The sequence below is a fragment of the Macrobrachium nipponense genome, chromosome 21, assembly GCF_015104395.2.
Source record: "Macrobrachium nipponense isolate FS-2020 chromosome 21, ASM1510439v2, whole genome shotgun sequence".
NCBI classification, from domain to species: domain Eukaryota; kingdom Metazoa; phylum Arthropoda; class Malacostraca; order Decapoda; family Palaemonidae; genus Macrobrachium; species Macrobrachium nipponense.
The window spans coordinates 64,878,162-64,904,354 of record NC_087212.1 but is presented as its reverse complement, the minus strand read 5'-3'; the positions used below and the strand labels follow the sequence as shown (position 1 = coordinate 64,904,354).

General features: G+C 37.3%; 1 protein-coding gene across 2 annotated transcripts in view; it reads left to right on the top strand.

The window, feature by feature from the left end:
• Positions 1 to 2,405: 2,405 nt before the first annotated feature.
• The window catches only part of LOC135198091 (beta-1,4-mannosyltransferase egh-like), a 127,726-nt gene continuing 103,938 nt past the window's right edge, over positions 2,406 to 26,193 (top strand). Inside the window, exon 1 of one of the 2 annotated variants that reach the window (XM_064225525.1) lies at positions 2,406 to 2,525. The gene's annotated coding sequence lies outside the window, so the exon portion shown is untranslated. The other variant, XM_064225527.1, reaches the window with a different exon arrangement.

The window sequence follows — 26,193 nt, the reverse complement described above, 5'->3', positions numbered from 1 at the left end:
TCACTTACAACTCTCATTTTCCTTCCTGGCATATCTTGTACGGCTAAACCAAGTAGTACTCGCCGCATTCGTACTTTCTCTTCGACCTCGACTGATGAGCACCAGGTGACTGATCTCAGAGGGATTGGAATCCTGCCCATCTTGCTTCTTTACCTTTAATAACGGCCACTTCCTCCTCTTCTTGCCGGCTGCTCTAAAGAGCTAAGAGCCCGTGCTTCGTAATCTATCAGCCACAACATCGTTTCGTCTCTGTAGAAAGAACGACCAGGTTTAAGAGCTTTTTTTCTGGTGTGGGGGGGCAACTGGGGGAGGGGGAGATGCAATCGATAATACTAATGAATTATATGTACCTCTGTACTGCGCCTTTGCCTTTATCTCTAGAACTTAGTATCTATAACTAAAAGCTATAGAACTTAGTATCTATAATTATTACTACAAATGCGATCATGGGCGTATCCATGAGGGATGCTTCCACCACCCTCTAAATTTGGGTAAGTATAGGTAACTAAATAAGAAAATCACAAGTCATGCTATTGATGCGCGACAATCTACAGTCCACTGAAAGCTACATGGTTCTTTAATTAAGAAAGAACAGTATATATTTTATTATGAAAGTTATGAAAAAGACTAGGTACTATGTAAAGATAAATTACGCCCCCCCCCCAACCCCCACCAAGGACAGAAATCATGGCAACGCCCATGTATGTGACCGTGTGTTTGGTTGGCTGTGACGTATGCAGCACGAATACCTATTTATAGCGAATGTTAATATAAAATGCACTTCTTTAATTTCAAGAATGATTTGAAACACATGATGCATTCCTAACATATCGACATGGTAAGCATTCCTTATTTCATTTCTCTTTCCAGACAAAGAGAGATTTTTTTTTCATTCGAATCAGTTATGCAAAGAGTTCAGGAACAAAATAATCACTTGGATAATTAGAGAACGGTCTCGCATGCATCGTAAACACTGATATCGTTATGAATAAAATCGCTGCATTAAACATTACAGTTGTTTGCCTTCTGCGTCATTAGCGCAGTCCACTTGTAATGGTTTCGATGCCTTTGATAGCATAATGAGCTTGTTTTATTGGGTGATTTATTTTTAAATGTCTGTTTTACATTTACCTCTAGACAACCAACATATAGGTCTAGGCGACATCAACAGCACGATAATTTTGCATATGTTTTTCAAAAGACATCGTTTTAACCATCGATTTGTTGTTGTGGTTAACCAGGAGAATGCCATTATTATCTTTTTGTGTAGAGTAAATTAAAAAATTAAGCACAGAAAATGGACTGAAAAGTAAACAAATTGCCTGGGGGTAGAGTGACCTCAACCCGCTTGGTGGTGTACCATTTAAATTTTCTCAGTCAACATCCGCTTTCAGGTAGCACCATTAAAAAATCGGCCTCGTAACATGCGAGCAGTATATGAATTACCGTTTGTTAATATTCGCAAAGAAAATAAAAATTAACGTTTCTTAAAAAGCAAAGTATTTTGTTTCTTTCTCTACTGAACGTAGCAGTATACTATATAAACCCTTTTCTGTAATGTTTTAATAAACAAGATCATGTTAACGCAATGCGTCCCTCCAAATTAAGGCCTGTAGTTCCTTTGTTGATTGAACTAAACATACTAAAGATAGCCATTCCCATATCTAAAACATTAAAATACCACCAGGCAGGGCACCCAAGGAAGGTTGGGTTGTATAGCCAACACTCCGGTGTTCGGTTTGTGCTATGTAATCTGTTAGTATAGTCTCACCCTCATCTGACATAATTGCTGATACTGCAACAGAACGCATGCAATGATCGTTAGCGATATCGATATTAAAATTGGAAGCGTGTGTTAATTTTGAAAACGTGAGCGTTAAAATGGGAAAGATAAATCGCCAGGAAACGTGTAGTGTTTGATGTTTCATCCGAGCAAAAAACTGTTGGCGCGCAAACCTTCCTTTTCTCTCTCACACAGATTCTCTCAGAATTAAAACAGAGGGAGGACTGCAGATTGAACAAACAAACACAACCTATCTGGTTCCTACGTTCGTTCTGCTGACTCGCGTGATCTTTGGCAACACTTTTCATTGATGTCTGCTGCAGGTATGTTTTGTTTAGTTCCAAGCGTGAGATCTGTCTAGCTTTATCGTTGTCGCATTGCATATGTCTGCAGTTATGTTAAAAATTTTAGTATGGATGTTAGTTTATTTAAAAAGTTAATGAATATTAGTAAAAAATTAGAAACAAATCAAAACTAATGATTTAGGATTGCAGAGTTTACAGTTAGTAATATATCGGTTGGATTTTACTTTCAACGTTACTGTTTACAACATAGGGCAGTAAAACAAGGAATAATACTACCGTTTATATTAATAAAACCGTAACAAAATTAAAATGTTAAAATATTCATTAGTAAACATTAGGCCCGTATTCCTTTCCACAAAGCGGCGCGCGTGCGTCAATTCTTCAGTATATGAAGTGACTCGAAAGTGTAAGGAGGATTGCGAGTGCTTCGTCCTAAGGTTAGTCTGTTATCTTCTCGTCTCTTTTGCTCGTGTGTCGACAAATTGTATGATATTGGAATACATTCTACCAACGAACATTGGAGAATTCCAAAGTGAGGTGAAACATCGGTATGTGTCCAGTTTCGGGTGCTAATGCCGGCATTTTCAGAAGAGAGGGAAACCTTAAAAGAAAATTTTTTGAGCCGTAAGTGGGCTTATCCTCTTAGCGGTAATTGCCCGGAAGCTATAGGTAAGGATTGGTCTATGTACTTGTGTGTGTGATCCGTGTTGAAGAAACCTTACAAGTTTGGATTTTAAGCGAAAATGATCGCTAAATCTCATTGACTTGGGTTTGTTGACGGGTTCTAGTGGAAATAGGGGGTGGGGGTGGGTGGTGTGGTGGAAGGGGGAAACAGGAAGGTTTGAGAGAGGGTTGGAGCTAGGCTCTAGGTGTGGCCCGCACTTTTACATGAAAGACAGTTCAAATAAAGTGTAAAACTGAACTGCTGTATTGCGACATCGTTATTTATTTCATTTAGGTAGGTCCAGACATTTTCAGCGAAGGCTGCTTTCATGTTTACGTTAATTACCGTTGACCAGGCCAAGGTATTTTGTCCTGCTCTTGATTTGATTTTCCTATTGCTACATAGCTAAGTCGATGACAATTTTCAAATTTTGTTAAAATTGCATAGTTCCAGCTACAATGAAGTTGTCAATTTCGTTGTCGATTTCGTTGTCGATACGTGTGATACACGTGCAGTAAAACTTGTTAATATTTAATGTAAGTCATGCAGTACAGCCAAAGATTTCTATCATCAGTATCATTTATTAATTATTTTTATTACATAATTGAATTTTTTATTAACCAGGATTGTTAAATTATATTTTATGTATATATTTTTACAGTATGTATGTAGTCCTATCCTCATTTCTGTTTAACCAGCTTCATTAATGACATTTCAAGTCAATTGCTGTCACTGACTTGAGTAGAAATGATTCTTTCAGGTCTTTATCTTTTACTGTACTCGTTACTCTTCAATGTTTTTAACAATCCTTGCACAGTAGTGCTTTACCATTTTCTAGTTTCTCTATTTTTAAAATACTTGATGTTCTTATTTGGTGTTTTGTGGAAATATAAAGGTATGAAAGTGGCACTGCATTTGTTTTAAGCTCAATTAAAAAAATACATTGCTTACAATGAAATAAAAGTAAATAAAATTACAAAGAACAAAAATTCAGACATTTACTCAAATATTTCATTATCAGAACTTGATTCCTTAGGTGCACTTGTACATGACAATGGTTCATCAATAGTCTTCATCTAGGGTTATGGGCAAGGGGTTAGGTGGGGGTCTCACAATGGGAGAACATGCTTTACTTTGGAGTGTGTGATTGTTTTTGTTCCATTAGGTATTTAAAGTTTCCTGGCATTATTGATCTGTCTAGTTATATCTTTCAACACAGTGGTAGATCCTTTTCAATACTATAGCAAGGGAAAGTGCACTTCCTGTGAATTGTTACTTTGGCAGCTCCACTTTTTGTATTTCCCATATTCAATCCAGTCAGTAGTTCACTACACTTGTTTATAGTTCACCACATTTATCCTGCTATTTTTGTTAGGAATTCATGGTTTAAGTTAGCAGGTGAACTGTGGTACTTAATAGAGTTGGCCTGAAGAGTTTCGGCTCATTTGGGAATTGAACCCAGGACATTTTGCCTGAGTGTTTAATGTCCTAGCTACCAGGCTATACTGGGTATTGTACCCATCATAGATGTATGCATTGTTTACACCGGTTTATACATGTTATACACAGATATATGTACTGTATTTCTTTATTTTCTTTTCTCGTTCAGTGTGAATTTCATTTTGAGTGCTGGTAACTAGGGTTTGTGGTTTTACATATTTAAATTTCAAAATCCAGGCGATGACCATTTTTAGAAATTAAGTAACTGTTATAGATTACTCGTAAGTTAGTTATCAATTAAAACTACAACTAATACATCACTCAATTATTTGACAGGAGTGCAATAATAAGAGAATTTGTGTAGGTATCTCTTAATATCAACTATTCCACCATTAGCTTGTCTGGGTGAAAACAGTAAAACATGGATTTATTTTCTTGTATGAGCTATACCCTATCGGCTCTTTCATGGCAATTTAGGCGTTGTTCCCTACACTGCCAAATGTACTTCTCGCGAGTTTTTATAGGCCTACCCTTCCCATTTACCCCCTTTTAATCAGTGCGTCTATCAAGGAGGTTTAACATCCTTGGCATTTGTTAATGTCTCCTGGGAGCAGTACTTCTGGGTGTTCCCTATTGCCTCGACACTCCTTCGAAAATATTTCCATTCTTCCAGGTCTCTGTTTTCATTATAGGCCTAATTAAATCTTATTTTGAACCTTTCTTGTGATTATCACAAACTACTGGACTTCCACACTTTTACTTTACTTTATATATATGTATATAAGGATGTATGATATGATTATATATATATATATATATATATAGATATATATATATATATTTTTTTTTTCTTTTTCTTTTTCATTTTTCCAAACAAAATGGCAGCTACCTCAACTAAGAGAGAGAGAGAGAGAGAGAGAGAGAGAGAGAGAGAGCTATTGACATTTGAAAAGGATTGTGTATGTAGTAGACAGATAAGAGAGCGCAGCATAAATGTACATAGGTTATTACAAAGAGTTTATCGGCAACTATTCAATTTATCATCTTTTCATAATATGGTCCTCCGTTTCATTCCAGTAAGAGTATTCATAAAATTTTTCTGTTCTTATATCTTCTTTTCTTTAGAGACTTAATTCCAGCTTTGCCATTTACTCAGAATTTTTAATGGTTTTTTGCTTTGTTTTTGTTTTGTTTTTGTATCGGTTTTTATCGTGAACGTACAAGATACCTTTGCATGGTTTGTCTTTTCTTTAGAAAAATACTTAACAACTGTATGAACGATTTCTCAAGCCTGTGGATGAAGATTAATGCGAGAACGAGGACTTCCTTCCATGTTGTTTGTAAGGCGACAGACACCTTAATGAGTCAGTGAGTGTTTTGACTGAACTTACTTTGTGGAGGCATGGGCTGTTTGACATCTTTATGCCCTGAGATCAGCTTAACACCTGAGAGAGGAACTGGTAGCAGTGGAAATTATTTTGCCATGTTTAAGAATAAACTTGTTTTTGTTGTTGTTGTTGTTAAATGCTAGAGAATTACGAGAACTTTTAATAATTGGCCAAAATTGATCAGCAACCAATTATACTTGTGTTGTATAACTTTTGCTGCCTTCATATACCATAAAACATAAGCTGGAATATTTGATGTGGCAGCGCTGGTCACCGTCCATGCCCTACCCTTTCACCAAGAAGGAGCCAATAGAGTATAACATTGATTGAAGCTCAGTGAACTGTCATGAACTTTGCATATTCACAGACTCAAAGAGATGTCTGTGCTGATCAGGATGGTCTCTCCCCATCTAACTAACCACTGTCAACCATAATGTCTTGAATGAGTGTTGCCTAATTTCACAAAACAGAAAACACATGCATGATCTTCTTTGTCATACTATGCTGCAAGTAGTGAACCAATTAGCTTCCAGTGTAGACATAACTGCTATGAAATTTAGCTCATGTCAAGATTGGCAAACCCACTATTTTTCAAGACAATATTATACCACTTTGATTTATATATATATATATATATATATATATATATATATATATATATATATATATATATATATATATCAAAATGGTATAATATTATCTTGAAAAATAGTGGGTTCGCTAATCTTAACATGATAATAAAATTTGATTTATAAAGTCAAGGAGAGGTTGGTTCCAGGTTTAACAGTACAATGATCAAAGAAAGCCAGAAATTTTGTCTTCTCATATACAATATTAATAGATGGTTTTAGATTTTTTTTCTATTCTACCTCAGTACTAGTATACCATAGTTGAGCCAAGATTGCTTGTAGGTACTTTGTTAGCAGTCAACACCTTGAACCTATTTAAAAGTTAGACGAGCTCATTTATTGCCCGCCAGATGAACCAAGTTGCTGTATCACAAATAATTTCATCAGTCTGTACACAGATATCACATTTAACTTCATCTGACATCTGGTTTCCAGATCTCAAGTCAGATCTCATATTGTTTTTCATGAATTTCTAGACATGGCAATTCCTCATCAAGGTTTAATCAATCAATTTTTGGGGAAATTGGCACCAATCCACAAGGATTTTTTCTCTCTATGAAAACCTATTGCTCCTAGCATTTTATATTAATTAGGCTACCTAGTCCATTATTTCCACCATGACTTTTACTTGATATAATTTGACATTTTCCATTGGTCTCCCAAAAATATTTTATGTGACTGAATAGAATTTACACAATGACAGACACCAAAAATTGAGGCTCATCCCAATGACAGACACCAAAAATTGAGGCTCATCCCTTGAACTTTTATAATACTTTAAACATTTTCATGTTGTCCAGTCAGTAGGTTCAAAATAATTCATTGATTGATTAGAAGAGATATAGTATGTAAGTTATCATTTAAAGGAAACTCGTGATAGTACTAGTAAATTTTGCATTTATTGGGCCTATGACCATCAGGGGTTTTTAATGCAGTACCTTATTTCTATACATACTGATATAAACTAGATTTAATTTCCTTGTTATCTTATCTTGGTTCTGAAGTACCCATTTGTCGGTATGTTTAAGGATGAAGTGTTACCACTTGCCACTGAATACTATCTGTTTGATGTTGGTGTATTTTAATCTTCAAATTTGAAATTAATTTTCCTTAATTTTCCCCTGTAATTTCTTGAATCATGGTTGTAGCACTTAATCTACATCATTGGTGTCTGGTAATTAAATGTCTGTAAATTTTCCATATAACATGGATATTTGGGAAATCTAGGATAGCTGGGGATGATAATTTGGATAGGATGCTAGAGGATGATAAAGGGCAAAAATGCCAGAGGCATAAATGTTTGTATGTGTGTGTGCAGTGACTCTCTGCTGGATCCTTGAAACTGTGAGTTTGGAGTTGGTTTCACAAGACTTTGCATTACATTATTGTGGATGCAAGTGTCTTCTTGTCATTTGGCTCTGGTGTGTTGGCAGTTTGCATCTGGTGACAGAGAGTTAGTATCTGGTCTCCAGTAATGGCCTTTAGCCAGTTGCTTATGTTCTCACCTAGAACATTTTCCTCCCCATGATCGGCGTCGGTGACCCTGGTAGTTGTGACGCCAGATAACTCACAATCAATCAATCAATCCTCCCCATGTACAACAGCCCTAATGTGAAGCCCTCATAGTTGACCTCCCCTAATTCTGCTTCTTCAGGGAAACAGTCAGTTAACCATAAGTGTGAATGTAGTCTTTCCCTCATGAATTACAGTTGAACATTTACCAGATCTCTCGACTTGATACTCACTACAAGACAATGCTCCCTTGAAGTGTCCTCGCCATCAGCTGATGGAAATGCTACATCCAGGATATTTAGCATTTGCCCATGTTGGCATCTATAAGTCTATGGGACCTTGGATCGAGCGCACTCGATGACACCTTGAACTGTTTGTGTTCAACAGAGGACAAGAAAATGTTAGCTCATCTCGGTTAATTTGGCTAGTAGGCCAGTCCATTGTATTGCTATCGTAGCCCACAAGCGACCTCATCATGAAGGGATGCAAAGCCAAAAGCTGCTTTGAAGACAATAATGGTGGAATTTGATAGCTTAAGGATTTATTTGAAGGACTAGCTTCGTAAAAGTAAGAATAATTAGGGTCACTTGGCCAATCAGTTTGCAATAATTGCCAATTTATGAACATTTTAAGCTAAGAAATCTACTTTTACCATAGATTTTAAGCCTTAAAGGATAAATACACACAAGTTAAAGGTCTCTGGGGATTTAATTAATATTTCCATCACATACGTACATATTTATAGATTTTAAAGAAAGAAACTCCTAACATTGCGTAAGTATAATTAAATGAAATATCTCTTGAAAGAACTTAATGCACAGAACTTTATCAAAGAAGCATTTTTCAGAGAACTACGGAAAAGTGGTGATTAAAGAAAAGTGGAAATAAAAAGTTGTTACTTACTGTTTTGCAAAGTAAGGGACTCAAGATATTTAAAAGTGACAAAGGAAACTGAAAACAAATGCTCTGGCCTTCTTGAGATGCTCTGGTACCTCCAAAACCACCATTTCTTGCAGGTGCACTGTGTATGGTACTTCCTTTACATCAGGGATAATGTAGAATTCCTCTGATTTCTCCCCCAGGAAGGTCACAGAAAACCTCCTCCTTCATCAATGTCCTTAACCTCTGTGTAGAGAAGAACATGCAGCTAACTGTAGATTGGTGATATCAAAGTATGACCCATAGAAGTTTCACTATTTTTATAATTTCCTGTTTTCTTGGACTTAGACATTCTTTTGTTTCTGAAGTTCCTGTGTAACTTTTTTTACTAGACAGGGAGAAAGTTCTGTTTAGTACAGTCCTCAGTATCTTAGGGCCACGTCCAGGCCTCCTCAGGATAGAATTTGTCTTGTAGAGTATTACACAGGCTTATTCTACTTGTTTTGGGTGTACTTGGAGCTGTAAAAGAGGAACTTTAACTATTAAGCCTACTTGTAAGATCACATTGAGACATTCCATGCATAGGAGAGTCATTACTAGGTGTACAAACAAGGTCTTTCTTGATGCTTGTTCAAGAGGTACCTTTAAGTACATTTCAAGTAGTGGAGTGTAGCTATCATAAACTAAAACCTTATCATAAAGTGACCCCTTACATATTTAAACACTCTCAGTGTTTGGCTTTCTGTAATGACATTCATGTGGGGTTCTGTCTATGATGATTGAGAAATAACAAGAGGGAATGCAATTTGTACAGAAATTTCCTTGCATCCACCCTGATTGATACCGTGAAATATGGTCAAGGTATGCTTCTTTTTTGTAGCAGAAGATTCTAGTTTGCTGTAATCAGGAGCATCTTGATTAAAGGGCAGTAACCCACACTTTGCAAAACCAGCTTTGATATTTTCTGGTTTCACATACTTATATTGAATTGGCAGGCACATTTCTGCAAAGTTAATTTGTGTCAATAGCTCTTCTGGGTGCTCCTTTTCCCAGTGTTTTGCACCTTTTGCCCATTCTTTCTTCCATGGTCCAAACACTGCCACGTTTACTGGCTGCATAAGGTGGGTCGTATTTGGAGGTAATACATAAAGTATTATATTAAACTCATTTAGAATCTTGGCAAAATTATAATTGTTACATGTTTCATGCAGCTTGAAGGGCATCATCATCCTAATAGATTTATTATTATTCATGGTTAGTTTTGGGGGTGACATCTTGTTAGCTTACCTAATAATATATCTGAAAAAAAGGTACTTAGGCTAGCCTGCATACATGAAATCAGAACATTAGAATTGCTTAAGGCGAGAATATGAAAAATAAACTTTGTTAATACAGTACGTTAATACAGTTATTTTATGCTTGTGTACATTTTGTTTATACATGTGTACAAAAGGTATGTTAAAATGAGTACCAAATGGCTGTGAGGTACCCCAGGTTCAGTGGAGGGTCACTCATAAAATTGTCAAGGGAAAGCCACTTTTGATGAAGGTATTTAGGGTGAGGACAAGGTTTCCTTTCTTAATGCTAGTTATGGCCTTCTAAAGTAAACTTGAAATATTGTGTACTAATTAGTATTCTTTCAATCTCTTCCAGTTTGTATGTAGCAAACTTCCCCTTCTCATTTTCAAGTAATTTCTGCAGTTTCTGCTGTAAAATGTAGTTCAACTGTTTGGCTATGTACCGCAAAACCTGAGAAAGTAATTACTGTATAGTATATCAGCATCAGGCTAAAACCCACCTTCCGCAATGTCACTACCTTTACAGTTTGTGCAAGAAATCAGTTTTTTTTTTTTTTATATCATTTCTATTTAAGATAAATGCTTGTAAGTTTATGGGATATTGACATGGTCATTGAGGTATATTTTGTTAATTTTATTTTCATCTTTAGATCACATTTCTGGAAGAGTCAGGTTTATTTTGCTGTGACTTGAGTACTAATTGGACTAATGTGTACAGATTGGTTATCTAACCCTATTCTGTTGAAGTTTGACAAGACTTCATTTTTTTAATGTGCCGCCTACAGTTTTTTACACACAAGCTGGAATAGTATTGTCCTTATATGTTTTTTTTTTTTTTTTTTTTTTTTTTTTTTTTTTTTTTTAATTCCAAATTCTGTATTTTGCTCTGTTGTGTTGGTCTTCTCCTTAGATATGTGAATGTAATTTGCCAATGGCAGCCGTAAACTACCTCAAAGATAGAATATACTGTAACACCAGTCAGATGATGTATCATGCTCGGTACTGTAGAGCTATAAGCAATGGTATAAAAAGTACGTACGGTAGTTTCAAGATGATACACAGTAATTGTAATGAAAAAATTTTTGTGGGAGACAATTACAATTGCACAAATTGTGATAAAATTCACCTCTTTTAGCATCTTGGAAATAGAACTTTGGACATAACAAAATGTAATAATGCAGCATAATTAGTGGAAAATATGTTGTGGATGCATTTTGCCCGCTGTTGGCTATTTTCTTTTGATAGTATACGTAGTTTTCATGCAAACTTCCATAAATGTGTTATGCATTCTGTTAGTTACTTTCATGTTACCATACATTTAGTACTGTAAAATAATTTTTTGAATAATAGTTAGGAAAGCTCATATTCTATTTTGTTGCAAATATTTTTGATAGTTTCTTTTAGAGTTTTATTGTCATCATTAATTTGATGACAATAGGTACTTATTTTCTTAAATTAGTGCATGACCACATTCATTGTCCGCAGTGTTTCAGAATACATGGACCTCCAAGTAGTACATGTATTTTAGGGGTACAGTATAGGGTACCATAAAGTGCTTGGTGACTTTGGAAATAAAAGGAACAATCCCTTATATCTTATAATACTGCTGTTGGCTAGGCTGCTTAAAGATATACATCAGAGTTTGGATCATCATCATATACTGTACATTTCTGAAACATCAGCTTTGGTAACTGATTTGATAAATTCATTGTTACATTTTTCTGGTGCAGCACCATCCTTGGTTCCTTATTTTGGTTTCAATAGGCAACACATGGAGAGGTTCCCTGTAGCTGTCTTTGGATACATGCGTGTGTTTATTTTATTACAGAAAAGCTATATTTGGGCAATTGTGCCTTTTTGACACTATCTGACTCGTCAGTGAATTACAGGTATTCTTTGCTACAAAGTATTAGTACTAGTCTGCTTGTATATATTATTATGTATATATTTGCTTTAGCAGTTGAATTTAATATAGTAGTACATACATATATACATTTTAGTTATTGTGTATAATTTCATGACACATGACATAGGTTGGTTCATTTTGCTGCTGGGAATTAATGCATAATCATGTTTAGTATTTAGAGATAGTAACTGCTGAAGAAATTACTGTAGTACTCAACTTTTCAGGACCCCAAAAGTTGTAAAGAATATTTTCAATTTTGAAGTATACATCCTTACACAGGATGATCAAAAGAACTACATGGGGCACAATATGTCTACTACTGTACTTACTGGTTCTGCGTTATACATTTGTTGCACAAGCCATCCTAAACAACTTGGTGACTCTATAGTGATGATAATTTATCTCTCATGAGACATTTCGGTTCCTTTCAAACTGGAGAGTACATCATCACCTTTTCATCAGTGAGTTTCTTTCATGCCACGAAGGGTGTAAAAAGTGCTAAGATACGTTATAGGAATTTATCAGATCCATTTATTTATTTATTTTTTTTTTTTTTGCAGACTCATTAAGAATTTCATTTTCATCCTTGCAGGATATCAACCTCACTTGACATAGGGTAGTGCATTTGCTGCGTGTTGTGAGGCATTACACGACAGGTATTATAAGACATCTATGTAATGGCCTGATACATCAAACATCTATCTCTACTGATTTTAGGTGATAATGTAATGGTCCCAAATCAGGTTGGTCCATATCCAGGATAATGAGATTTAGTTGTCAATATTTGCCATATTGGCTGACTTAATGGTTCTGGCTGCGTAACCCGAAGAAAGAAAGACTGATTTTATGCTTAAATATGTTCTATTACAACCAGACCCTGCAAGACTCACTATGATCATAACTTGACAGTCCTAGCCACATCAACTGTCAAAAATATTGTGACACCAGTCTCACCATGAAGCAGGTCCTAGTGAGGCACCACTAGCCAATTTTTGAGACCAGCATTCATTGAAAAACCAAAACCCATCCTGTCACACTGATTAAGTAAAAGCTTTACTTACATTGTGCTTGATACTTTATGTTAATCTTACTAATGTTATCAATTCTTTCATATTAGAAGTGTTCAGTGTTTATCGTTGTATTTTCCCTTTTTTTTTATATAGTATTGGATATTGACTAATACTTGACAGTACTATGTACAAACTTTGATTAGTTTTTTGGTATCCTTGATCATATAGGGCTATTTAGTATGGGTATCATTACAATTTTGACAGACATTTTCCCTCTTAAATGTAATACATATTAATGTGTACTTCAAGTAAAACATACTGTGGGTTTATTGGACTTAATTGTAATGCAGTGCTATTTTGTTCATGGAGCTCTGAATTATTAAGATCTTACTGACAGTGATCTTGCATAAGGTGGGCTAGATAAATTGTAAAGTTAAGCTAAGGTTTGGGTAACATTGCTTAGTCTAGAGATTTAACATTTCATGATAAATACATTGTTAAAGTATTTTTTCCTCCAATTTTTCACAAGTACTGTGGAACGTCAACATACGAAAGGCCCTACTTACAAAAAATCCAAGTTATGAAAGCAAAGATGAAGATTTTTTTTCTTCTGTATACGAAAATAATTCAGGTTGTGAAAGGGTAAAGTCTGAGATTTGCCCGGACAACCGAGAGCAATTTTAAAACCCGCGCGCCGCCTACTGAGTAGACTCGCCACCATCCTCCTGCTCTCCTATTGGTCAGCATCAAGCCTCTATGTAAAGGCATTCCTTGACCATTTTTTGCAGCAGCGTTATCATAAACACTGGAATTCGTTTGTTCACATATATTTCGTTTGTTAATGTAAATTCGTGTTAGTGATTCGCTTTCGTTGTACTGTAAGTTACTTAATCGTGTTGTGTGTGAACTTAATTACTTACGTTATTAGCCATGGGTCCCAAGAATGTTGCTGAAGTTCATGGAAAGAAGAGGATGCTTTTGATGGAGAACGAAGATGGAGATAATCAAGAAGTGTTAATGTTTTCTGCCATTTGTTTTTGTGTTTCGTAAAGTTTAGTGTTAATGTTTTCTGCCATTTTTTAATGTTTCGTAAAGTTGTGTGTTCATGTTTTCTGCCATTTGTCCTCCTCTTCTGTCGCCACTTTCAGAGATCGCCGCACACGAAAGGTAAGGTTCCACATTTTACTACATATGTACGTACATGTACGTAAAGTATTTCTTATACCATGTACACTAATACGCTTTATTTACAGGTACGTACTAAAATAAAGGTTATGATAGGTATTAAATGGTCCAAATTGTTGTATTTCATTGTTTATTGGTCAATTTAGCTTTTTTATAATACTATTTACTTTGATGTTTTTGTAGGGCTTGGAACGAATTGGGCAATTTACATGTAAAACGTAGTTCAAGATACGAAAAATCAGGTTACGAAGGCCGCTTTGGAACGGATTATTTTCGTATCCTTAGGCACTACTGTATACTACTCTATATTACAGAGTATAATGTGGTTGCCGTTGGCTTCAGGATAAAAGATTAATCAGCCAATTATGAAGCCATTTATAGGTATTTCCTCTCTCTCTGGCATCCAGAATCACCCATATAGGCCTATGTACTCTTTTGCTGTGTGATACTGCTTTTATATGCCAAGCCATTGCTGCTTCTTATGGCACCTTGCTTATTGTTTCCCTCGTAATACTGCTATGATAATGCGTTGGCCTTTAATAAATTTACTGACTAGATGTATGCTACTGCCATTGGTCATGATAAGAGGCACATTCTTATTCTTCATCCCAGTGGTGTAAAACTATTAATATATGGTACATTAGGATTCCTTGTTCGAGGTTCCTCCTAGAGATGAAGTGTAAAGGCCGAACTACATTGGGCCACTGCAGTAGTTGTCAGTTTCAGCTGACTTGTAGTTTATGGAAGACTGTGGGGACTTGGAACAGAGTACAAATGTGTTAGCCCAAAGGTTGTAATGGGTATATTGAGTATAGCAAGGGAAAAGGTTTTGAGGAGAGTTTTAAGTCAGAATAGCCGAACAGTATGAGAGGAAGAGACTTTGGAAGAGTGTAGGTATTTGTTTGGTTGTGTTTGGAAAATAAAGAAAGGTGGTTGTGATACTGATTTGAATATTAAAGCATATTGTTTTGGGATAGGGCTTAGTTATCAGAACATGTGATTTCATCGATGAATATGTGAATGTATGCTTGGCAGTGAGAAAAGGTGAGGGAAAGGCTTTGCTAGATAATATGTGAGTACAATTTACCAGTAAATCTTTGAATTTTATCGCATTTTTGTTCTTGAAAGGGAAACAATTCTTGCATTGTGTTAGTTGTTGATAATTAATGTGATTTGTTACAGAGTTGAAGTTCTGTGATGATGATAAAAATTGACGTTCATACCCTATGTAATTAATGAGATGACTTTTTATTACTTTATAGTGTCTCATTATAATTTCATGAGGTTTTGTTAGTTTATATGTGGTCTGGCATGATGCATGGTCATGTAAACACATAGTACCGAGATAGAAAGAGAAAAGTAAGATAATTATAAAAAAAATTTGTGGTTGTAAAAAATGTGTTGAGTCTTGATATTAGAATTTTTTTTTCAATTATTTCATAATTGCCATATTTGAGGACACCCTCCCCTATTTTATGATTATCCCTCCCATTATTGTTTCCGAATACTAGTACTCTTAAGTAAAATCACCAAAAAATATTCTGTTGTTAGGTTTTCTAAGGTCATATGGTTTATCATGTAGCCTTTAGAAAGTAAATCAGATTACCCAAATTAGGTTAGGTATCTGACTACACTGTATCTCACACTTCATTTCTCCAGGAAATTTCTGGTTTGCAAAGTTATGGTTGATCAGATTATCGGTGCACTGTGAAATGATTTTGGCTCTATAGGGAGGAAGAGCCTCATTGAAGTCATTAATAGTCATTCAACAGCCATTTAGTTTTAACACTTTGTAGTTTTATTTCAGTGCCAAAACAACAGAGAAGATTTCTAGCTTTGGGGGTTTTGAGTATCTTGTGCTTTGCTACTTGGGAAATTTTTAGTAATATGGATATATTTTAGAGAATTAGATTTTTGAACACTTAATGAAATGGTTGTAATAATGCATGGATGTGATGTGTGTATTGTGGAAAAGAGATGGTCTTTGCAGTTTTGTCGATTGAATGGAATGAATTGTTACTGTTGTCAAAGGTACATTTTCTGCTTATCTTTATTATCTCTATTACAGTATTAAGCTGTTTATTCTGGAATAAGTTTGGGTGGAGACAAAAGCAGTAGTGGAAAACACTGAATGAACATGTTTGTCAGCTAGATTGTAGAATTGAATAGATTATAGGATTTAGACAAAGGCCCTTGCACTGGGACCTATGAGGTCATGCAGCGATGAAAAGAAAGTTGACAGTAAGGAGGTTTGAAAGGTGTAACAGGAGTAGAACCTTGCAGTTGAACCATGAAACAGTTGTTGGATAAGATAGAAAGTCAGTTTGAAGAAAGAGAATACTATGAATGGAGGTACATTAAAAAGCTAGATTGTAGGAGAGAATTAGTGTAGGATATTGAGAGTATTAATCTGTACCTTTTGTGTGTCAAAGATTCATAATTACCATCATGTTGGAGGTGGACTGATATCAATTCTAAGTAAAAAAAAAAAAAAAAAAAATTGAAAGGCGCATGTACAACAGAATCTATTTCAACTTTAACCTCTTTTTGCGAGTCAGTGGTTGAAATCCACTGTACATCATTGTTTCTAAATCCCACTGTGATGAAGCGCTTATCAGTTATAATTCCCCTTGAGAGTAAGAATTACCCACAAGTTGCAAACTCGCCCCCATTTGCTGCTCCACCAATATTGACCCACCACAGTTGATTAAGTACCAGGTATGCAAATCCCTTGTATGCTGTATAGAACAAGGGATTTTAGTGGACTGCCTCCAAATCCAGTTGTCCCTGGTTTGGAATTGATTGCTGCCCTTCTTGTTAGGTATTTATCATTCCTACCACACTAGGTATAAGGAGATTATTATAGTCATGCCATCCTCCACATAAGGCATCATAAGTTTAGGGATGAAAAGAGAATACTATGGTGTTTGGTTATCCTCATTTTGCTTTTGTTTTTAGTTTTTGGTTGGTAGAGGGTTTCTCATTCATTGTGTGAAGGGTCCTCATTTATAAAAAAAAATTATGGTTGAATTAATTATAGTCATACTTTTTGAATAGTAATGCCTTCAATTCCTTCTTGAATGCCTTCAAATGTTTATAGTATTTTGTTTCCAACGCACATCGCTATAACTTACTGAATAGTCTGAGTGCCGTGTGTTAAATTTAGATAAATGCCTTTTCCAGTTTTTATTAATTGCATCTTGGCTTCATTAATCTAAAGTTAATCCTGTGCCTGTGGTAAGTAATGTTTTTTCAGTGGTACTATGTTTTAGGTTCTTGGGGGAATTGTTCCGATGAGGTAGTTTTTATTATGGCAATACTTTTGAGTAGTTGAAGCAGTGATTCTTGGCTGGTGAGCTCCATTGATGAATTTTGTGATAAAATGAATGAGTGGTTGGTGGTCTCTTCCGCTTGTGTGCAATCCTCAATGCTGTAACCTCCTATAACTTCGGTAGTTTATGTCTGCCTGCTGAATATTTGAGGCCACTGCTCTGCTACGATTGGTCCAACGATTAGACGATGCGTTATTATTGGGGAGTGGCATTTCGTCGTACATCGTGGATGTATGGCCAAGGTAGTCATAAAAGTTTTTTTTTTTTTTTTTTTTTTTAATCTTTCTAAGATCTAGGGGGCCAGGTGATAAGCATTGAGATTATGAAATGGTCGGTTGGGGAGTAAATTTAGGGAAATAAACTCATCCACGCTCGGATAGATCTTTGTGCATACTATCAGATTCGAAAGGAAAGTTCGGTTTCAATTAAAGAAATATTCTGTAGTGGAATTATTGTGGCCCGTAGAATTTGTGAGATTTAGAGGGTCAAGTTATTTGTGTGGTTTATTGCGTTGCATTGTCAGAGTGGATGATGAGCTTGGTTGTGGGTATAATTTATAATCCAGAGGAAAAATGATTCACTCTTAATGTTAGTCAGTGTAATTTTCGGAACCAAGTACTTTAGGTACTCTCATTAAATCCAAGGTGTTAACTTAATTCTTGAAAAAATGCCGAAGTCTCGTTAAATGGCATATCTTCTCCCAGACATATATATATATATATATATATATATATACATATATATATATTATATTAATAATATATACATATATACATATATACACATATATATATCAATGCTATTTTGCTTTTGACCTTCGAAAATCACATTTAGTAGTATCAGGCAATTACATTTGTATTTGTCAATATGAAAAGCATATCACACGCATGGAGCTGGCCTTAAATCGTTGTAAGCCACAAAAACATTGACGATTCTGTAACGTGTGATATTGTATTTATTGCAGCGCTTCCCTCCCAGAAGAAAGAAAGAGTGTCTTGGTATGTTTTTCAAATGCCGTTCCTCAGTTCTTGAGTCACCTGCAAGCAACACAGTCTTAGTTTCGTGGGAGTAGTTTTGTCTTGATATTACATTCTTGTCGCAGACGGAAACTTTTCTTTTTGGGGCACGCTGTTTGGGCACAGTGGTGGCTTTATGTCGCAGAGTTTCTTAACCTTTCGATGACTCCAGATCCCCAATGAATTGCCCAATATGGTTCCATGCCCCCTTTGTTTAAGTCCACTTAAGTCCTATTGGTTGACGATATTAATTTAATGCATACGTTTGGTATAAATAGCTAGGAATAGAACATACAAGAAAATCAAAAGCATTTATTGTTTTATATAGTGATTCATCTACAAAATGTAGCAATGTATACACTGATGCAATAAAATCAGATACTACATACAAATGTCCAGAGATCAAGTCCCATACCCCCAGCATGTGGTTCTTATACCCCAAGGGGTATGAATGCCCCCTGTTAAGAACTCCTGCTTTGTGAGAATTCTTGATGCCGTTTATGTAACACTTGCCACGCTGTGTATAGCCTGCCTGATCTGGATATAGATTCCCTTGTCGCTCTGTAAGTACACACACGGTCGAGGCCAAGTATTTCAAGGTTACAGCGCCTATTTCGGCCTTCTTGAAGTAAGAGTTCTAGGGAGGTCTAAACGCCCACGGAAAGGTAGGGCTCGTAGCATAACACGCATGCCGCCCTCTCTCTCTCTCTCTCTCTCTCTCTCTCTCTCTCTCTCTCTCTCTCTCTCTCTCTCTCTCTCAGCGTGAGCGTGTTCGTGCGCTAAGAGTTTGTCAGTGTATTCACTTGTACGTATATTGAAATGAAATACTAGTTCACTTGTAAAACTGAGTAGATATTTCATGTCGTATTTGGTTGTATTTCGGAACATATTCTTTACAGTTTTCTGCATCTGTATTAAATGTTAATTTTCTGCGTTCGTGACCTATCTTGTCGTAACACCAGTTTGCCATAAAGCCAGTCAATGATTTCGTCGTGGAAGAATGTACAATTACTTTTTTTTTTTTTGCCTGTTTATGTGGTATCGAATTGAAATGGCCGTTGTTATAACCTTCAATGGCGTGAATTATTGGCTGTATTCGGTGTGTACTACGTCTTTTCTATCGCGATTTCATTAATGGCCTTCACCTGTGTCGATAATAGTGCGTGCAGGAGCCCGAGGCTCATCCATATTCTCACTCAGCAAAGAAAGTTTAGTATTTTTTTTCCTTGTATGAATGTGCCCCATTTCCTTCTCTTCGTATATGTAAAAAGTTTTTAATTCCAGTGTGGAAATTTCGAATGGTGGAGGCTAAGGTGAGTGATCATTTAGCAGTTTAGACTGCTTCAAGGTACACCCCGTATTGTTTTCAGTATTTGGTATGGAAAAGTCAGGATTAATCCTGGGAAAAACTACAGAAGATGCACCCGGGAACGTGTCTGAATTTAGATTGCAAGTTATCAGACATTACTTGAAAGGCCTCGTATAAACTTATGAAGCTTGGAATGCGAAGTGATAAACATTCCTGTTTTGTGTTCAATGCAAGAGGCGTTGTTTAGGAATGAATGTATACTTTCGGCCACAGATTTAGCTTTGTTGACACCGATATGGTGTTACTGCCAGACGTGCTGCTCGCCTGGAGCGCAGACCACTTCGGTAATGAATGTTTTATATTAAAGTTGTATGTAAGCGTAGGGAGTATTCCGTTTTAATTAATTAGTCGTAAAATAAGGTCACAATTCAGGCATGAATTTTAAATGTATTTAGTTGACTGAACACATTTTGTAACCCACAATGTCTGCCCTTGGTCGCGACGTGTAATACATAAAGTTATAAGGCTGACATTTCAAGGTTGGGCCTTCGTATTGAAAAGACTTTCAGCTCTTCGTGGAAATGGTGGCAGTGGCGCGGGTCATTCCAGACTAGAATTTGCAGACGTCTCTTATTTGCATTTCATGATGATTGTTGAATTGTCGTTAGAAATCGTTTTCTGTTCGACTGATCCTGCTAAATGCATGGAAAATCCTCGTGGATGTGTAGCCATTTGAGTTGGTGCTGCTGCCTTGCGGCTTCATGGCGAAGGAAGAAAGAAATGGGGAGGGGGAGGGGGAAGGGGAACTGGACCCAAGAAACCGTCGACCGAACCTGCTGCTGCTGCAGGATCAGCAGAGCATGCAAACATCTCATTGAACGAAGATGAAGCTTGCATGTTGGTCGCCCTTTATCGATTGTCTTGCACCATAACAAGTGGACTGTTTGTGCTCTTGGTCCAGTGTACAGTGTTTAGCGATTAACCTCTGTGCCAAGCAGTTTGCTCTCATTCTCCCTTTAGGGAGGGGCTGGTAGGCTTCATATATATTAAGCTTACTCCTGCTCCATGGGGCGGGGGAGGCGGGGTCATGGTAATGACCTAAGAGCAGGTTTCTCTGTAATATACATATAAAAAAAGCTCGCGTACGCATCATAATGTTAATTATACTGGAACCTCATTTATATTATAGTTATCAGTATTCTTATACGAACTCTTATTAAAACATGCCCAAAGAATCCTCGTGTGTGTGTGTGTATGAGAGAGAGAGAATTGCTTATGGGTTGTTAAGTAAATAGGCAAGAGCTGCTCACTTGCATGATGAATGCACACATTTTTTCCGTCCGTCGCCTTTATTAGTGCAGCACATTCTGTTCATTGAAATACGTCAACGTTTCCCATTGTGTTTCTGTAATGAGGTGTTGAAGTCATTTCCGATTGTTAGAGAGATAGAGAGAGAGAGAGAGAGAGAGAGAGAGAGAGATTCCTCAATCAGCCTTGTATCCTGAAGCATAATTTTGTCGTCCTTAGCTTTGTCGTCACTCGTGCGAATCATGCAGGTTCTGGATCGGGAACGCAGTTGTTGTTGTCGTGTGCATTCGTCAATTGTTTCAACTTGATTTTTGCGTGATCGGTTTGAACTGTTTGCTGCTGTATTGTCCGTCCTGGGGGGAAGATGAAAGGCCTGTCGCTTGCTTAACGATAATGGCTGTTTATTTTATTTTTTTTCCGCGAGCTTGACTTGTGTAGAAGTTTGTCGGTGCCTGTGTTGCAGTTGGCGGTACTGGACAGCCAGTAGTGCCACAGGCAGATAGGAAGGGAAGGCTTTGCTCTTTGACTGCTTGTCTCTTTCTTCGGGCTTTGCATCGTGTGTGTCGTTTCTCATTTTATTAATAGTTTCCTTACCTACGTATATACCCCTTTTATGAGTGGTCTTATTGTCTCGCTTACTATATAAAGGACTGTTACTGCATGCAGTGTGTATATTGGGTAAAGGGATTATACAGTATATGCTTTGTGCTTTCAGTTGCTCGATTATTAGACGAGTAGTAGTCTGCATTCGTCGTTTGTTGGCGGTGAAGGTCAGTGATTTTCCTTGTGAAGTCCATTTTGCCCTTTTTAGGCTCGAGTTGTGTGGATTTGATTGGTTTATGTATTGATGTTCTTGTTTTCACGTAGAGATTGGCAGAAATGAACTCTTGTTTTGTTCACATGTTTGCGCTGGCAAATCGGTGATTTTAATCTTCTATTATATTCTTGGTGAAAAGAGCCCCCTTTTTCTATCGCCCTTGCCGGCCCATCTGATTAGGTTCATTTTTACAGTTCTGCCAACACAGTTTCAGGCTGTCTCAGCAATGACTTCTCTGAGGTGTCTGTTGGTTAATGCACCGCCGATCGTCCGTTCCTATGTTCATAATTATTGAGCTGGAGTTCCTTTTGTTTCTGGAAAGTCGTCTGAATGCCTCTTCCGCCAGCTTTTTCCCAAAATTTTTGGAAAAGTGGAAAATGGTTGCAGTGTCGCCTGTGGCAGTTTCTTTTACAGAGTTGTCGTTGTTAATCATATCAAAATTGTTAGTGATATCAAGATAGTTTCTTTTGCAGAAGTTGTCTTTGTTAGTGATATCAAGATAGTTTCACTGGAATAGTGAGTTATTTCAGTAAGTGGAAATCGGATGAAGGCCAAGTTGAAGGGGTTGGACAGTAAAGAATCCAAACGCAACTTGGGAAAGGGCAGAGAGCCTTTCAGGTGGGATCCTAACTAAATACAGACACTGTAAAGAAACTTGAGCACAGTTTACAGTATGTCGTATCAGATGCAGATGCACTATAACTGAATTCCTATTTACCTCTCCTGCAAGTTCCTCGCTGGACGAGTCGGTTGCATACTCGCCTACCGAACTAAGTAGCCCGAGTTCACTCCCAGTTGCCGCCAGCGCGGAATCAGAAGAATGTATTTCTGGTGGGGAGAAATTAATTTCTCAATGTAATGTGGTTCGGATCCCACCGTAAGCTGTAGGTCCCGTTGCTAAGTAAACAGTTGGTTCCTAGCCACGTATATAAAAATCTTCATCCTTCGGGCCAACCCTGGGAGAGCTGTTAGTCAGCTCAGTGGTCTGGTTCAACTAAGATATGCAAACATACCTCTCCTGCACAGTCTATATTTAGAGAGTACATGGTACGCTTTGTTAGCGCCGTGACTTCACTGAGGTGGTGGGGGGTGTGTGTGGAAATCGAGGAGGAGACTGCTGGGATGGTGAAAAATCACCGTGTGGGTCAGCGGAAGTTTGGAGGTGGGGTGGAGACGGGAAGGGAGGGGAGGGGGTGGGGGAGGATCGCTAGGATGCGTTGAGATAACTCGCTCATTTTTGGCATGGGCGTCACTCGGGATGATTTCAACTAGGGAGTATATCCTCAAACGGGGCCACAGTCTTCTTCTTCTTCCTCTGAGAGAGAGAGAGAGAGAGAGAGGTTCTGTTGTGACTTCTTAGCGTCCGTGTTTCATTAACTTGGAGAGGAACGGAATAATTTGCTGTGCCGTCATCATGTTTATATGGGGTCGAGCACGGTGAAAGGAATTGCTTCAGATTACTGATGTGGATCACTAAACCATATTCTTATTTTAAAGTTCTCTATTTTTACATTCACGTTATCATATATATATATATATATATATATATATATATATATATATATATATATATATATATATATATATATATATATATGTATATATATATACACTATGTACACTATAGTAGATTCACATCAAGTGTGCATTTGATGTCTAGACCCGCCCCTTACGACGCTCCTGATTGGCTGTTGATAAACCAGTCACATAACTGGAAACTGTCTCTCTCGAGAGACTGAGAGTTTCCAGCCCAGTGATTGGCTTATCAACAGCCAATCAGGAGCGTCGTAAGGGACGGGCATAGACATCAAATGCTCGTTTAATGTGAATCTACATCTACTATAACATATATTAGTTGGGAATACTGTAAACGTATGTCTAAAATGCAGGACCTTACCAAAAAGAATAAGGTTCAGTGCATCACATCAGTATTCTGAAACCTATATTTTATGCAGAGGTCTATATGCAACCTGACTGACCATATCTGAGCCAAGGATGGACATTTTGAAGTTCTCATCGGTCTGTCTTTTGACTTTACTAGAAGCCACTGTTTGCTTCCCTCAGGTCCAAGCTTGGGTGGATGGGGGCCTGGTGTCTGATCGTATGTATCTATGTTCGATGTGTAGGTAACATTTCAACAGCATAATGACCATCTGCCACTCACGAGCGGCCTTTAAGCTCTTAAAAGAGATGTGTTTGCATTAAAGGGTAAACACGGTGCGTTCCCACTTAGTATATGTATTATCATTCATTAGAACATATGTGCTTTTTTTTTTTATAAAGGAATAGACAAGTTCTGGAGAAAGATGTATATTCTGAGATTTTAAAGGCGGCAAGAGCAGACATTCGCAGATTTTAAGAAGATACGCTATGCTTACATCTTGGCGTAAAGATAATTACTATAGGAAATTCACATCAACCTTGCATTTGATGTCTAGGCCTGTCCTTTACGACGCTCCTCATTGGCCGTTGATAAGCCAGTCACAGGGATGGAAAATCTCAGTCTCTTTCGAGAGTTCACTCAGGCAGGATGTATGTTCCACCTCTCCTGAGGGATACGTCGTTCAAAAGTATCCCTCAGGAGAGGTGGAACATACGTCCTTATGTGAACTCTCTCGAGAGACTGAGTGTTCCCAGCTCTCTGATTGACTTATCAACAGCCAATCAGGAGCGTCGTAAGGGAGGGGCCTAGACATCAAATGCAAGGGTATGACTTTACTTAAGAATTCCCATATAGCGGCACGATTTGTCGGAGGTGAATTATTTGAATGCATGTTTATTTTTCCCGTTGTGATTGAGAAACATTGCTTTCAACTTTTAATCTTCAACCCGCCTTTTTTTTAAGGAAAATTCCAATTGACGACCAACAACTTAACGAATTACTTGACAAATTGTAGCTTTGCCACGTCCTTGAACGTAGCTAAGATCGATAGGGTATTGTGCAACGATCATGAATGTTGCAGTCAAGGAAAAGGTGCGTAACACCCCCACCAGCCATCGGCCTGAAGGCACCCTATATACCCTTGAGTGTCACTCTTGGTATTGGAGGCGATTCCCGTGAGGAGACGAATGGCAAAAGGCGGTTTTTGGTCTCGAAAAGCTCTCGAAGTAATAGGCATGTACGGAACCGTCATATATAATCAACAGTCTTTTTAATTTGTGTCGTGGGTATCAGTGGGTGAAAGGCGATTTAAGATGGCATAAGCTTTAGATGACACTTTTGTGGCATTTTCCCGAGATTACAACCAAGCTGCCATTGACGAACATGATGTAGTCATTTCCCCCCCAAAATTAATTTATATAATGTAATGTGTGTTTGTATGCATCCGCGTTGTCTTCAACGTGATGAGATGGTACTAGAGGAATAAGAGAAGCAGCAAATTGTGCATTGCAACATAAATGTTTGAACGGCTGAAGCCTATGTGAACCCGTTTTTGCAGGAAACTTCCACATGAATAGCTGTTCCGTACACTGCATAGAGAGAGGGCTCATCGTTACCCAGAGAAACATCCTAGATATCAAGCCCTTATTTCAATACCTTTATCAATTCCATATATGCAAGACTTTCCATGTCTTTCTCTGTTTCCTCGTGCTTAATCTCAACACACTGGTTCGTATTTTCACTAACCTTAACCATTTTTCAACCTCCACGGATTTCCAAGTTGATTAGCCATTCAGTTCTTTTAACATTTACGTATGGTAGGCAAACTCCAACACGTTGAACTTTTTTTTTTTCTCACTTCATTTCCCCTCATGCATTCCCACCTTGGCTTCCATAGACATTGCAAGTTGTTTAACATGTAACACAAACACACTCACACAATGTCTGTATGTACTATGTATGTATCTATTTCACTCTACGTGACATTTCCAAACTGACGGTTTCTCTAGGTTCTCTTCACTATCCCCATGAGCAAGCATCAACCATTGCAGATACGACTCATTTCCTTATATAGCAACCTTGCATCTAAATTTACCTTCTGTCCATGAAGAGAGACATTTCCGTCGCCATATTCATGCACACGCCTCCCTGTCTTCATAGAGAGAATTTTAATCGTTTTCAGCAGCTTACCTTCCGTGCCATACATCCTTCATAACTCCAGAGTGCTTCTCTATTGAACCTGTCATAAGCTTTTGCTGGACCTATGTATATTCCTGTACAGCTTAGGCTATCCTTCCCTTTTGCTTTGGAACTCCCCTGTTTGTATGTGGGCTGCTTGGAGGGTTGCAGTTGCTTCGAATTTTATCCCGTCATTGCGTCAAAATTATCAGTTTACCGTGACACAGTATCAACGCTGCTTATTATCGTCTGCTGTTTTTGATGAATAGATATCAGATGTTCATACGAAATAAAGAATGTTTTTGATTGTTGTAAGTTAGTGCAGATATTCATACGAAGTAAAGAAAGATTT